Source organism: Octopus bimaculoides, chromosome 2, assembly GCF_001194135.2.
Source record: "Octopus bimaculoides isolate UCB-OBI-ISO-001 chromosome 2, ASM119413v2, whole genome shotgun sequence".
Taxonomy (NCBI): Eukaryota; Metazoa; Mollusca; class Cephalopoda; order Octopoda; family Octopodidae; genus Octopus; species Octopus bimaculoides.
This window is the reverse complement of record NC_068982.1, coordinates 138,009,544-138,024,361: the sequence shown is the minus strand read 5'-3', so window position 1 is coordinate 138,024,361 and position 14,818 is coordinate 138,009,544. Positions and strand designations below refer to the sequence as shown.

Here is a 14,818-nt window from a genome sequence, read left to right as displayed (position 1 = left end):
GTGGTAGGTTATACAAAGGCGAAACATGTCGCCCCCTCAAAATAAGGGTAGAAGAACATCGCAAAGCTGTGACACGAGGAGATATTGATAAATCGGGTATAGCTGATCATGTATGGAAAAATGAAATGGAAACCACCTCCCCCTGTGGGATGAAGTTAAAATAATAGACAGGGAACAACACTGGAAAATACGAAAACTAAAAGAAGCAGCACATATGCTAGGACACAACAACCTCCTAAGCAGACCGAGTGCAGATATGAATAGCATATGGGAACCGGTATTGAGGAAGGATAGAAAAATAATAGATTTATAAGCCTTAAAATTCACCCCATAATTGCCCACGGGCATATGGCATAGTGGTTAAGAGCGCGGGCTACTAACCCCAAGGTTCATAGTTCGATTCACGGCAGTGACCTGATTAATAATAGTAATAATAATAATAATAATAATAATAATATGATAATAATAATAGTAACATCGATAGGAATGAGAACCCAGGTTCGAACTTTCCCCAAGACACCTCACGAAGGCTGGAGGGTATATCAGCCGAAACGTTGTTAACAACAAACAAGATGAGGACGAATATCCGTCAAATGTAAATAATGTAAATAATGTATATATATATATATATATATACATTATTTATATATATATATTTATATATATATAAATACATACACACGATCGGCCTCTTTCAGTTTCCATCTACCAAATCCACTCCCAAGGCTTTGGTCGGCTCGAGGCTATAGTAGAAGACACTTGCCCAAGGTGCCACACAGTGGTACTGAACCCGGAATCATTCGGTTGGGAAATATATTTGTATTTGTGTGTCTGTATTTGTCCCCACCCCCACCATCGTTTGACAACCAATGTTGGCATGTTTACGTCCCTGGGGTCGATTTGTTCGACTAAAGGCGGAGCTCCAGCATGGCCGCAGTCAAATGACTGAAACAAGTAAAAGAATAAAGGAGTAATCATATGGCTCCAAGTTCGATTCCGTTACGTGGTTCGACCCAACCCATGGCACCGTAATTGTGTAGACAGAATCTGGAAGTCAATATGATGGATTGTATATGTGTTTCGATGGTGGTACACTTAATCTGTAGCCGGGCATCACTACCACATTTCTCTGTTTTAGCCAGACGGAAGACATTTCTCATCGTCTTCTTAGCACTCAAGAATTGGCTTGTGGGTTTTGGGGGCTGTGAAAAGGATTGTCTTTGGCGCTTTTTAATTCTACTCCGTCACTCGATGAGATTGTGTGTGTGTGTGAGATAGAGAGAGAGATTATATGATGTGCGTGATATATGTAAGAGTAGTCGATGTAAATTTTGTTGTGCTCTGAAATTCAAGAAAGGTAACTCATATTTACAAATTGTCAAAATCAAAGTTATACGTAATAAGAGACTGGAATTGACTCGAATATATATTACTATCGATTAAATTGACCTCCGTAGGTTACTGTCGATTGAATTGACTCGAATATATATTACTGTTGATAGAATTGGGCTCAATGTATCGCAGTTGACTGAATTGGGTGCAGTATGTTAATACCAGTATGTGTTTTACAGTTTATCAGAAAATGGATTCACTGAGTCTGATTTTCTACAGCCGAATATCCTTCCTGTTGCCGACCATCCTCTGTTTCCAAACAACGCAATATTTCTCTATATTTCTCACATGGCAGATTAAAAACGTCAAAATTAGCTTCTTTCAGTTTCCATCCGCTCATAAGGCTTTGTGTGTTCATTTATTTATGATGATTTATGTACATACACATGCACACATACAATTGTCTGTGTGTCCTTGTTTTAATGGGGTAGTCGTAAGTGATTGTCACTGTCATACAAGTGGAGTCTCTCGTTCCCAGTCTTCTGTGGAAATATGTTTGACCATGGAGAAATATTACCTTACTTGGAAACAGGCGAGGGTTGGTGATTGAAAGGGCATCTGACCCATGCCCGCTTGGAAAAGTGGACGTTAAACCAATGGTGATGATGTTCGTTTGATTCTACCATCTCCCACCATTTTGTCAATCAGGGCTTCTACTAAATCTGTCGACTCTAACAGAAACAGAAAGCTACCCTAGCAGCATAGTTTGGAGGGTACTGTTTCGGCTCTGTAAGAAGTCAGTCTTAATGTTTTTTATTATTGTTGTTTAGCGCTTTGCCAGGGGTTGATCTAGCAGACCAGTTATCAAAGATATTCCTCCTGTAACCATGCTATCATTTTTTCCTCTTTCCAGGGTAACTAGAATCATGTTTTCCAACATGTCCCTCCTTTAAAAGACAGTGGTGTGGTATATGAGGGAAATTTGGTTGTTATTTCTGGCAATGCAGAACAACCGTGTAGTAGTTCTCTCATTGGCTTGTTTCATCTTTCTTTGTGAGTGTGGTTGGCATGTGAGATATAGAGTAATAAGAAAAACAGTTGTATTGATTGTATTTGTATATCGGTAAGAAGCAGAGACTCATGAAATAGAAGAGACAATAGGGATACAGAGACAGAGCATAAGCAGATGATGGGTCCATTCTTACCTGGGTCTGCTCTGGTTTAAAACTACATTGTACATAATTTTTCCCCACGTTTTCAGGTGTGGATTGCAATTAAATTAATTTTGCTGTCTATTCAGGTTTTGTTTGCAATGTTGAATGAAATGAAAATCTGTGATTTGTTTGGGTTTTTGTAGAGGATTTTGTAGTGATATATTTTGATTTAAATAAGTAATTAATGTTGAATCCTGCTGTAATTACAGGAGTTGTGTGTAATAGATGTTATTTTTTCAATGTAATAAATTGGTTTTTTAACTTAAGTATGTTTTAGGATATGTGTTAATACCATATTTACTCATAAGTCACACCCCTGATTAAGTGATATGTTTAGGTATTAAATTTTTTTTCCTTCATAATTTTAGCTCTGCCTGTGTTCAAGTTGGATCCTACTTTTTTTTTTCTAAAATCAAGTATAAAATATTGTGACGTACGCATGAATTAATACAATAATTCTTAAATGTAAATTTATTTTTTAACCTACTTAAAAACATCAGCTATCTTATTGTCGTGATACACAGAGATTCTGTTAGATAACAACAGTTCATTGATTTATCTTGTATCATCTTGTATTAAGCCATTAGTTCTCATATTTCTGTTGGCATATGTTTCCTTTGTTTCAATTCATCGTCATCATTTAACGTCTGTTGTCCATGCTGGCATGGGTTAGACAGTTTGACTGGAGCTGTTGAGCTGAAGAGCTGCACGAGGTTCCAGTCTGATTTGGCATGGTTTCTACAGCTGGATGCCCTTCCTAATGCCAACCACTCTAGGAGTGTAATGGATGCTTTTGCATGTCACCAGCACAGGTGCCATTTACATGACACTAAATACACAATTTAGTAAATTAATTTTACAGTAATCCCTCGACTACTGTGGGTGTTATGCTCCAGAACCCCCCAGAATAGATGAAAATCTGAAAAATACTGTACTGTATTTTTGTTTTTATTTTTATAAATTTGTATATATTTATTTTATTATAAATGCAAAACACCACCACACACTCGTCTCCCAAGTTTTGTTTTCCATATAGTGTGTGCAATTCTTTGTTTCCTCATCTACTGTACACTACGTATTTTTAAAAAATTTATTAAAGTGTTATACAGTGCAGTACTGCACTGTATTTCTATTGATTAGTTTATTAATTTTTAGGCATAAAAAAAAATATAAATACCTCTCGGCCACAGAAACCAGTGATATACTGAGGAGTCTGCAATATAAATTTACATGTATTAGCCAGAAAAATCCACGATGTACCTATCAGAGTGTGATAGGTGAACTGGGATATGGCGAAGGATTAGTGTATTATGAAGCTAGTGTTTAGAGCATAAGTTAGCATGAAAATATTCATTTAGATCACTTAAAAATTAGAAGCTTGTATCCTAGAACCACAGACAGTCTCAGACAGGTTGATATCAGAAGGGTTAAAGATGTTTGTTCCTCCTTCTAAGGTTGATGTATGAAATATAATTAATAGTGACAATTAAAAATATCTACAGGTAACATAATATTTACTATTTGGTGATTGTTACAATTATTTTTGTTCATTTTCATTCTGATTCCAGACCATGTTAAAATATATTTTGATGTAAGATACAGAAATAATTTAGAAAATTACTATTTTTAAATCTCACAATGTGAGATATTCAGCAAATCTTTACTTTAAAGTACTGTTGCTGAAGAAGTAATTTATTCTCAAAGGCATGATGATGCTAATACAATAGCATGAACAGGATAAACTATCCATATTTTGTAGAAAAAATCGTTACCGGCCAGCCATGAGACTCAATGTTAGTTTGAGTCTCCTGGCTGGCTGGTAACAATATTTTTCTGCAATATAGGGATAGTTTATCCTGGTCATGCTATTGTATTAGCATTATCATGCGTTTGAGAATAAATTATTTCTGTATCTTTCAGTACATCTCAACGCTTCTAAAACAAACTTCGTTTGTTTACTTTCATTATATTTTTATTCTTATTTTTTAAATCTAATGTCTCTGTAACCGAGTTGTTCATTAGAGTTTCAAGTAGACATCCCTTTAGATTTAAACTGCAAGGAAATATTTGTAGGGAAACCGATTTTAAGAAAGATAGAATTAGCAGAGTGTGCCATTTACATCTTCTTTTGTTTGCACTTGTTTTCACAAAAGTTGGAAGGGCATCCAGCTGTAGAAACTCTGCCAAATCAGATTGGAGCCTGGTGTAGCCATCTGGTTTGCCAGTCCTCAGTCAAATCGTCCAACCCATGCTAGCATGGAAAGCAGACATTAAACGATGATGATGAGCTGATTAAAACAAGGAGTTTTGTATCATATTTTAACCAGGCATGGTCCCAGGAGGGGTGGGGGGGGGCTTGGTGTCAAAAGAGTTAAACCATTACCTCTGTTATTTTTGTCTCTATTGGACCGACTAACCTACATCATTTCGTATATGCATCTTTGTGGCATGTGGTTTTATTATCAGTATTCGTCTTAGAAGCAGTCTTATTTGATATTTTTTTATTCTCAATAAATGTTATACACCTATTACCAACATTGTCGTTTTATTTGCATTCACATTAAATGTGTGTGCACACACCATCACCACCACCACCACCACCACTACCAATACCATCAGGTAAATGTATGGTGAGTTTTATTTACATTTGCATTAACTAATTGTTGCACATTCATCGTCACTGCCAACACCACCTGATACATGTTCAACAACTATTTATTCACTTAAAAAGAAATGTTGTACATCCTCCAATACTGCCGCTTCCTCCTCCACCAACGCCAGGCACACATGTGCAACAATTATTTACATTATGCAATTGTTGTGCCCCACCACTTCACCACCACTGCTACTTTCATGTAAATATACAATAATTATTTACATTAAATAACTGTGGTGGTACCCCACTCCACAACCTTACAATGCATGCACAATTATTTACATTAAATGATTCTTGTACTCCCACTGCCGCTATCAGATACAGCTATTATTTACATCGTTATTATTATATTCTACAACATTAATTACTCTGATCAATTCTTATATACATATTTTTTTAATTTCCGTTAGCCATGTTTTATTGCCTGTCCTATATTCCATATGAATACTTGGTGCAGCCTGTGTTTTCCATTATCTGTGGCACTATGATACTTGTATGGTAGCAATGATAAGTACTTAGCAAATTAAAACTGTAATTCTGTTCAGTTCCTCAGTTTGAAACTCCCTTTTTTTACTCACAGTATTAATATCCTTTGGGAAGTCATCAATCTCACAGTTAAACATACATATTTTCAAAGATATCTCTTCATCAATTTACTATAATTTTTACTTTACGCAGCTGATATTATGTATCTTTGATGAGAAACATATGTTCAGTGTTCTAATTAACTAGTTTATTAGTTCCTTTTCATCTACCATTTTTTTAGCTTGCTTCTGAGTTTACTAGACTCATGTGTTTGGTTCTGTGTATTTCAAAACTCCTTTTAACCAGCTCGCTTTGACTCTCTCCAAATCAGTTGGTGCCACAGTATTTTGAACCTGCCAAGTGTTGGTATATCAACAATATTATTGTTTCAATAAGTTTCCGAGAATTTAAAGAGTTTACTGTAATTTGTTTTCTTAAATCTTATCAGGTTGTATCATCTTTTAGAGTTCCTTAGTATTTTGACAGTGTTGAATTTGTAGAATATTCAAACTGCTAAATTTTGGAATATTTAGAATGTTTGGAATATTTCTGGTTCTTAAATGTGTTTAGAATATTTGTGGTGCAAGGTCTACTTAATTAGCGATTTCAGTAACCCAATTTGTGTTAGGAATAAAAGTTTTATAAATTCAGTTATTGCCCAAGAACTCTCTAGTATATAGAATATTGAAACACAAAAGGTGAAAAAAATCTTTACCAAATTTTAATAGTTTATGACTAAGGTGACAACACTTTCTTGATCTTCCTCACTCTCAGATGTTTGGCAACAATCCAAAACATTACATTCTTCCCGTGTCATGGCAACTGTACTTACTGAACTCTGATGAAGCAGAACTGTATCAGGTTAACAGTTCTATAGGCACCCACTGCTCTCTCATTTTGAATTATGTAGAATTTTCTTCAGGAAAACACAATGCATAGCTGTATGGTTAAGTTCACTTCACAACCTTGTGATTCCAAGTTCAATCCCACTGTGTAGTACTTTGAGCAAGTGCTTTCAGCTGTAGCCCTCTGACTGACCTGAGGGTCAATGTATTGAAAGTGGAATTTGGTAGATGGAAGCTGTGTAGCATACAACAATGAGTTGAGTTGTGTTTATGTCAAAAAGTAAATTAGTGATTTAAAAAGCACCATTCCAGCGTGGTTGTTGCCAGTGCTGCCTAACTGGTCCTGTGCCAGTGGCATGTAAAAAGCACCATTTGAGTGTTGCCAGTACCGCCTGACTGGCCCTCGTGCTGGTGGCACGTAAAAAGCACCCACTACACTCTCTGAGTGGTTAGCGTTAGGAGGGGCATCCAGCTGTAGAAACTCTGCCAGATCAGATTGGAGCCTGGTGTAGCCTTCTGGCTTGCCAGCCCTCAGTCAAACTGTCCAACCCATGCCAGCATGGAAAGCGGATGTTAAACGATGATGATGATGAATTTTACAAAATAAATGCTCATGTCAATAAAATCAACTAAAAAAACCTTTGGATGCTGTGTCCCGACATGGTTGCAATTTGGTGACTGAAAATAATGAAAGATATCCAATTTATTGGTTACAAATGTCAGTTAATTCAAGGACCCATTATATGTTTATAGTGTTTATATTCAAGGGGCCACTGCTGTGCTTTTCCATCCAGTTTACAAAGCTTTCAAGTGAAGGCAAGTAGTTTAGTGGTTAGGGTGTTCAGCTCATGATTGTAGGGTTGTGATTTCAATTCTCAGTGGCACATTATTTCACATTGCTCCAGTCCACTCAGCCGGCAAAAATGAGTAGCACCTGTAATTCAAAGGGCCAGCCTTACTTCTTTACTACCCACAAGGGGCTACACACAGAGGGGACAGACAAACGGATTAAGTCGATTATATCGACCCCAATGCGTAACTGGTACTTACTTATTCGACCCCGAAAGGATGAAAGGCAAAGTCGACCTCAGCTGAATTTGAACTCAGAACGTAGCGGCAGACGAAATACCGCTAAGCATTTCGCCTGGCGTGCTAACGATTCTGCCAGCTCGCCACCTTCAGAGGGCCAGCCTTGTCACATTCTGTATCACACTGAATCTCCCTGTGAACTATGACAAGGGTACGCATGTCTGTGGAGTGCTCAGCCACTTGCACATTAGATTTCATATGCCGGCTGTTCCATTGATCGGATCAACTGGAACCCTCTTTGGTGCCAGTTTTGTTTTTCTTTTTCTTTTACAAAGCTTTCAAGTTGATATAAGGCGGAGAGAAACATTTAGAGGGAACACACCTGGTCTACTTCAGTTAGTTTCATCCAGTGACGTTCAAGCTGACATGGAGTTGAGAAAGGCTCCAATCTGGTGAGGAAACTTCTGTAAGTTTTGTGTGACAATAAATACATCCAGCCAGCAAACCAACCAAAGAACATGCAAATTTATGTAGTAGAAGTAGTAAAAATCTAAGTTTAATCTTAAAATCTATTGATTCCAATCCACCTGAGACCATCCCTGGTTCTATGATACAAACTTTCAATTTTAAGTTTCATGTTTATGTTCCAGACACCTGCTACAAATAACAACTAAATCTCTTTAGAAATCACACCACCTTAAAAAATTCCAGTTATTTTATGAAATCCCAGTTATTTTATACCTTAACCCTTTAGCCTTTAGGTTAACTCTGTCAAATGTTATGCTCATTTATTCACATTGTTTTGAATTAATCCTGTATTATCTCATAGCTTTGAGATTTCAGTGATGTAATTGTTTATCTTTAGAATGCCATTGGAAGGTAAGACGAGGGGCCCAATCTGGCCAATTTGAACATGAAACAGGTAGAATATTTGGGTCTGATATGGTTGGTTTAAGTGCAAAAGGATTAAAAATAGGATAGCCAAGACTTAATCCTTTTGGTGGCAGCCTGCTTGAGACTGCCCCTAGCTTTATGATACAAACTTCATGCCTTAGTCTATTTTCAAATGATGCCAGTGTTGACTTCTCCAACACATCGTACTTTATACAGTCAAGATCTGACACTAAAACTGTTTGGTTTAGCTGTGTTAACATATCAGACTATTAGCTCATAGGTCTCAAGTTCAAATCTGGTGCAGCTCATGGCCCAAGAACTCTCTAGTATGGAGAAAACTGAAACCCAAACGGCTAAAAAAATCTGGATCAAATTTTAATAGTTTATGACTAAGGTGACAACACTTTCTTGATCTTCCTCACTCTCAGATGTTTGGCAACAATCCAAAACATTACATTCTTCCCGTGTCATGGCAACTGTTCTTACTGAACTCTAATGAAACGTAAATGTATGAGGTTAACAGTTCTATAGAAACTTACTGCTCCCAAATTTTGAATTATGTAGAATATTCTTCAGGAAAACACAATCGTATCTGTTTAGTTTACAATTGAATTCACTTATCTGTAAATATCAGATCATTTGGTTGTAGAAGCTGAGAAACACTTGTATACTAGCAATCTTTTTGTCATCATTATGTCTCTTTTTACTAGTTTGTATAGGTAGGGTGGGTCTCTCCAGCATAGCATCTACTGCTGTGTGAGTGTGTGTGTATGAACGTCTTTTATCTTACTGTTTCAGTCATTGGACTGCAACCATTCTGGAGCACTCCCTTGAAGAGTTTTAATCAAATAGATTAACCATCAATACTTATTTTTAAAGTCTGGTACATGCTTTATCAGTTTCTGTTGCCACAGTGCTAAGTTGTGGGGATGTAAACAAACCAACAGTGGTTATCAGTGGTGGTAGGCGACAAACAATCACAAAGACACACACACACATATTTATACATGATGAAACATGGTCTTCAAACTTTGAGCCTCACAGAGGAAATGACTAGTGACCAAAACCTTTGACGATATACTGTGCTTGAGAAGACCCATCAAGCCAAGTGAAATCATAGTCATGGCTGATGCTGATGTCACATAACTGGCACCTGTGCTGGTGGCACATATAGAGTACCTTTTGAGCGTTGGGCCTCACGGAGGCAAAGTGGCTGAGTTCCTTTCAAGTGTTGGGCCTCACGGAGGCAAAGTGGCAGAGTTCCTTTTGAGCATTGGGCCTCACGGAGGCAATGACCAAGACTTTTGGCATTATGTCATGCTTGAGGTGAAGACCCATCAAGCCAAGCAAAATCGCAGTCATGACAGATACCGGTGGAACATAAAAGCACCCATTACACTCTCAGAGTGGTTGGCTTTAGGAAGGACACTCGGCCGTAGAAAACCATGCCAAATCAGATTGGAGTCTGGTTCAGCCTTCTAGCTTACCAGCCCTGGTCAAACTGTCCAACCCATGCCAGCATGGACATCATCATCATTGTTTAATGTCCATCTTCCGTGCTAGAATGGGTGGGAACATTAAATGATGATGATGATAATGATGGGCTTCCACACAGTTTCTGTTGACCAAATTCACTTGCAAAGGTTGGTTTGGGGCTATAGTAGAAGGCTGACACTGCTGTTGCTGCACAGTTAAACTGAACCTGAAGCCACATGGTTGCAAAGTGAGCTGCTTAACCACACAGCCATGCCTGTGCTACATGTGAACAATGATTTCACTTGGCTTGACGGGTCTTCTCAAACACAGCATATCGCTCAATGTTTGAAGGATACTCCCTGCATGTCACTGGCACTTGTGCCAGTTACACAACACTGTTATTGGCTGTGACTGCAATTTCACTTGGCTTGATGTGTCTTCTCAAAGATGGCACATCATCAAAGGTCTCAGTTACTTGTCATTGCCTCCATGAGGCCCAATGTTTGAAGATCATGCTTCTATGTGTGTGTGTCTCCTTGTGTCGGCATCACATGGTTATTGTAAATGAATGTCATTGTTTCGTAATATTTAATGGAAGCATGTCAGACCATAGGGAAATATTACCTTGCTTGGAAACAGGTATGAATTGGTAACAGAAAGAGCATTCAGCTATAGTGAAATCTGCCTCACTAAACTCTGGTCACCCCATACAAACATGACAAAGTGGATGTAAACTATAACAATATATATATGTATATATATAATGTGTGTGAGTGTTTTTGTGTTTGTGCATGGCACCTGTACCAGTAAATCACTAAGAGCACCGTCCGAGCGTGATCATTGTTAGAGCACCAGCTGTCTGGCTTCCATGCCAGTGACATGTAAATAGCACCATTTGAGCGTGACCGTTACCAACATCGCCTTCCTGGCACTTGTGCCAGTGGCACGTGAAAAGACATTCGAGCGAGTTTGTTGCCAGGACCGCTGGACTGCCTCTCATGCAGGTGGCACGTAAAATACACCATTTTGAGCGTGGCTATTGCTAGTACCTCCTGACTGGCCTTCGTGCCAGTGGCACGTAAAAGCACCCACTACACTCTCTGAGTGGTTGGCGTTAGGAAGGGCACCCAGCTGTAGAAACTCTGCCAAATCAGATTGGAGCCTGGTGTAGCCATCTGGTTCACCAGTCCTCAGTCAAATCGTCCAACCCATGGTAGCATGGAAAGCGGACGTTAAACGATGATGATGATGATGATGATATATATATATATATGTGTGTGTGTGTGTGTGTAAGTGTTTCTGTGTTTGTGCATATATATATGTATCTCTGTATATATATGTAAATGTATTGCTCATAGAATGTAAATATGAAATGAAATGGAATGAGAGCTGAGTATGAGATTCAGCTCTGCAGTAGCTATCATGCACTTTACTGCACACATGCACACATGTTGTCTATCAGAGATTGTTTTACCAAATTTTCTATTCCATATTCTGTTGCAATCAAGCCGAAATAAGACGATAGTGATACTGATGCAAATTTGTAACAGATTACACATGACGTTATATATGCTCTAGTTATTAACGCGATAAGATTACAAGGGAAGGATTTGTAGGTCTTCTTCATGGGATTGGAGTTAAAAAGAATCATTTTTTTTGTTTTATCATCCACTGCTTGCTTCACCATCTAAACTGTGTTTGTTTTATCTATAAATGTTATTTCTCTTTCCATTCATTTTTTTTTCTGGATTTCCTCCTACAACATGCAGGCACCAATACATATAAATGCAGCAACAAATACATGTGTGTGTATATATATATATATATATATACACACACACACATGCATATACATGCACATGTATGCAAATGTACATTTGTACATGAATCCGTACATATATTCATTTGTTTGCCTCTTCATATTCAATCATACATATGCTTTCAATACTAAGATAACGTTACATTACAAAAAAGAAAAAAAAAAGCCCCGAAAAAAGAACAAACATTGCTGATATCTGCATCAGTAAAAGTCAGTTTCTGGTGGTTATCAGATGTTGACGTTTATTTACTATCTATGAAATTCATCTTTGTGTTACAGTTCTAGTGTGTGTATGTGTGTGTGCGTATATATATATATATATATATATATATATAGATCTTCATCATATATATATATACACACACACACACACACACACACACTCGCTTGTTTATATATAGTGCAACATTAATCAAAACTGAAATTTGAAAAGTCAAAGCCTCACTGTGAGAAAAATAAGAATGTACTCACATTTCTTTCTACACATAAAACACTATATATATATATATATGTGTGTGTATGTATGTATATATATATATGCGTGTTTGTGTGTGTGTGTATGTGTATATATATGTGTTTGTATGTGTATGTGTGTGTGTGTGTGCACGTATACACCACAAGAAAAAGAGGTATATGTTTCCTGACAGATTATTTTAACAAAATTGTTGACAGCTTCTTAGGGAAAACATACTTGGTTTACTCCCCTATTTAAGGCAGTCATAAATTAGGCTAGCGCCATAGTGGACATCCTAAGTTACAGCAAGGTTTTGTACTATTTAAATTTATTTCATTTTTTACTCATTCATGCTGTGTTGTTAAAAAAATAGATATCAAGCATTGATGCGCTGTCTAAAGCTCAAATAACCAAATTAGGCTCTCCACTCTGATGGTAACTGAATATTCTATGCTACTGATTGAGGGAAGGGAATTATATATGTGTTTGAGGAGTGGTCAGCAAATTATGAAACCATCCATCAATAGCCCTCTTTCCCGACCATCAAAAGCACATTTTGAACTGAAAGGCTTTGTCTATTACATTGATACCAGTAATTGATTGGTACTTTATTTTATCGACCTTGAAAAGTAAAGGGTGAGAGATGAAGTTGATCTTGACAGGATTTGAACTCGTTATGTAAAGAGCTGAAATAAGAATATTGATCAGTAATACATTATATAATACTGTTATCAAATTTTTGATTTCTTGAGATTTCAAAAATATCATCATCATCATCATCATTCAGTGTCCATTTTTTTCCATGCTTGTGTGGGTCAGCTGGATGCCTTTCCAGTCACCAACCTTCACTTCTTTCCAAGGAAGGTGATATTTCCCATGGTCAGACACGTTTTTCATGGAAAACCGACAGCAAACATCACTTGTATGATGGTGCTACTCATTCACAACCACACTTGAGTTTCCATCTAGTTAATCTGCTTATGAGGCTTCGGTGGGCCCAGGGCTATAGTTGAAGACACTTTTGAGTATGCCATGCAATGGGACTGAACCCAAAACCACATGATTGATGCCATCATCATTATTTACTGTCCCTTTTCCATGTTGGATGGTTTGACAGGAGCTGGGAAGCTGGATGCCCTTCCTAATACCATCCAATTTACAGAGTGTCCTCGGTGCTTTTTACATGGCACAGGCACGGGTCTGCTGAAGTGGGTAGAACATCAGACAAACTGCTTTATTTCTCTTTGCATCATGGTCATTGTTTTGCCCTTCACCCGTTGAATTAATGTTGACATATACAGTTTAGTAAATATTAAGGAAACCAATTAGAAATCATTATGTTTTTATTTCTTTATTGCCCACAGGGGACTAAACATAGAGGGGAGAAAGGAGGAGTGACAAAGGGATTAAGTCGATTACATCGACCTCAGTGCGTAATTGGTACTTAATTTATCGACGCCGAAAAGATGAAAGGCAAAGTCAACCTTGGTGGAATTTGAACTCAGAACGTAACGGCAGATGAAATACCGCTAAGCATTTCACTCAGCGTGCTAACATTTCTTATTTATTTATTGCCCACAAGGGGCTAAACATAGAGGGGACAAACAAGGAGAGACAAAGGGATTAAGTCGACTAGATCAACTCCAGTACGTAACTGGTACTTATTTAATCGACCCTGAAAGGATGAAAGGCAAAGTCGACCTCGGCAGAATTTGAACTCAGAACGTAAAGACAGATGAAATACCACTTAGCATTTTGCTTGGTGTGCTAACAATTCTGCCAGCTCGCTGCCTATATGTTATGAGGCTAAATCGATATTAATTAGTCCTGGCCTAATAGTGTTTTGATTCTTTTGGCAAGTCTAAGAGATACCATTGGCAAAGTAAAGATTTGACTGTACTTGTTGATAGAGAATCACTAATTAAATATAGAAGATTCGACATTGGTTGGCAAAGAGGAATAGAAAAGTCTAGAGAATAAATAACTCAGAAATAGTTCAATTCGATGTTTCTAAGATGAGGAATTTATACTGTTTATATTAGTCAAACTGGTGTCGTCTTGATTGTTGCTTTCGCTAGGTTTCAGCTGTGGTATGCTCCACCCTTCTTCAGGTGTCTCATGTTGAACTCGGTTGTTGTATTGCAACCGAGTTTGACACTAGACACCAGTTCAACTAATGAACTAGTGTACATAATCAGAAGTAATTGTGCATGCTTTGATATTATAAAATGAACTTATAATTAGACAGAAACCTGTCTGGGGTTGTCTCCCATACTTAAAGATGTAATTAAAATATTATCAGTATAGGCGCAAGAGTGGCTGTGTGATAAGTAGCTTGCTTACGAACTACATGGTTCCGAGTTCAGTCCCACTGCGTGGCACCTTGGGCAAGTGTCTTCTACTATAGCCTCGGGCCGACCAAAGCCTTGTGAGTGGATTTGGTAGACGGAAACTTAAAGAAGCCTGTCGTATATATATATATATATATATATATATATATATATATAATCGTCGTTTAACGTCCACTTTCCATGCTAGCATGGGTTAGACGATTTGACTGAGGACTGGTGAAAT

At 37.6% G+C, this 14,818-nt stretch overlaps 1 protein-coding gene across 1 annotated transcript in view; it reads left to right on the top strand.

Annotated features, from left to right (window-relative positions):
- Positions 1–14,818, top strand: part of LOC106873534 (dnaJ homolog subfamily C member 8) — a 38,536-nt gene that overhangs the window by 6,327 nt on the left and 17,391 nt on the right. The window lies entirely within an intron of this gene.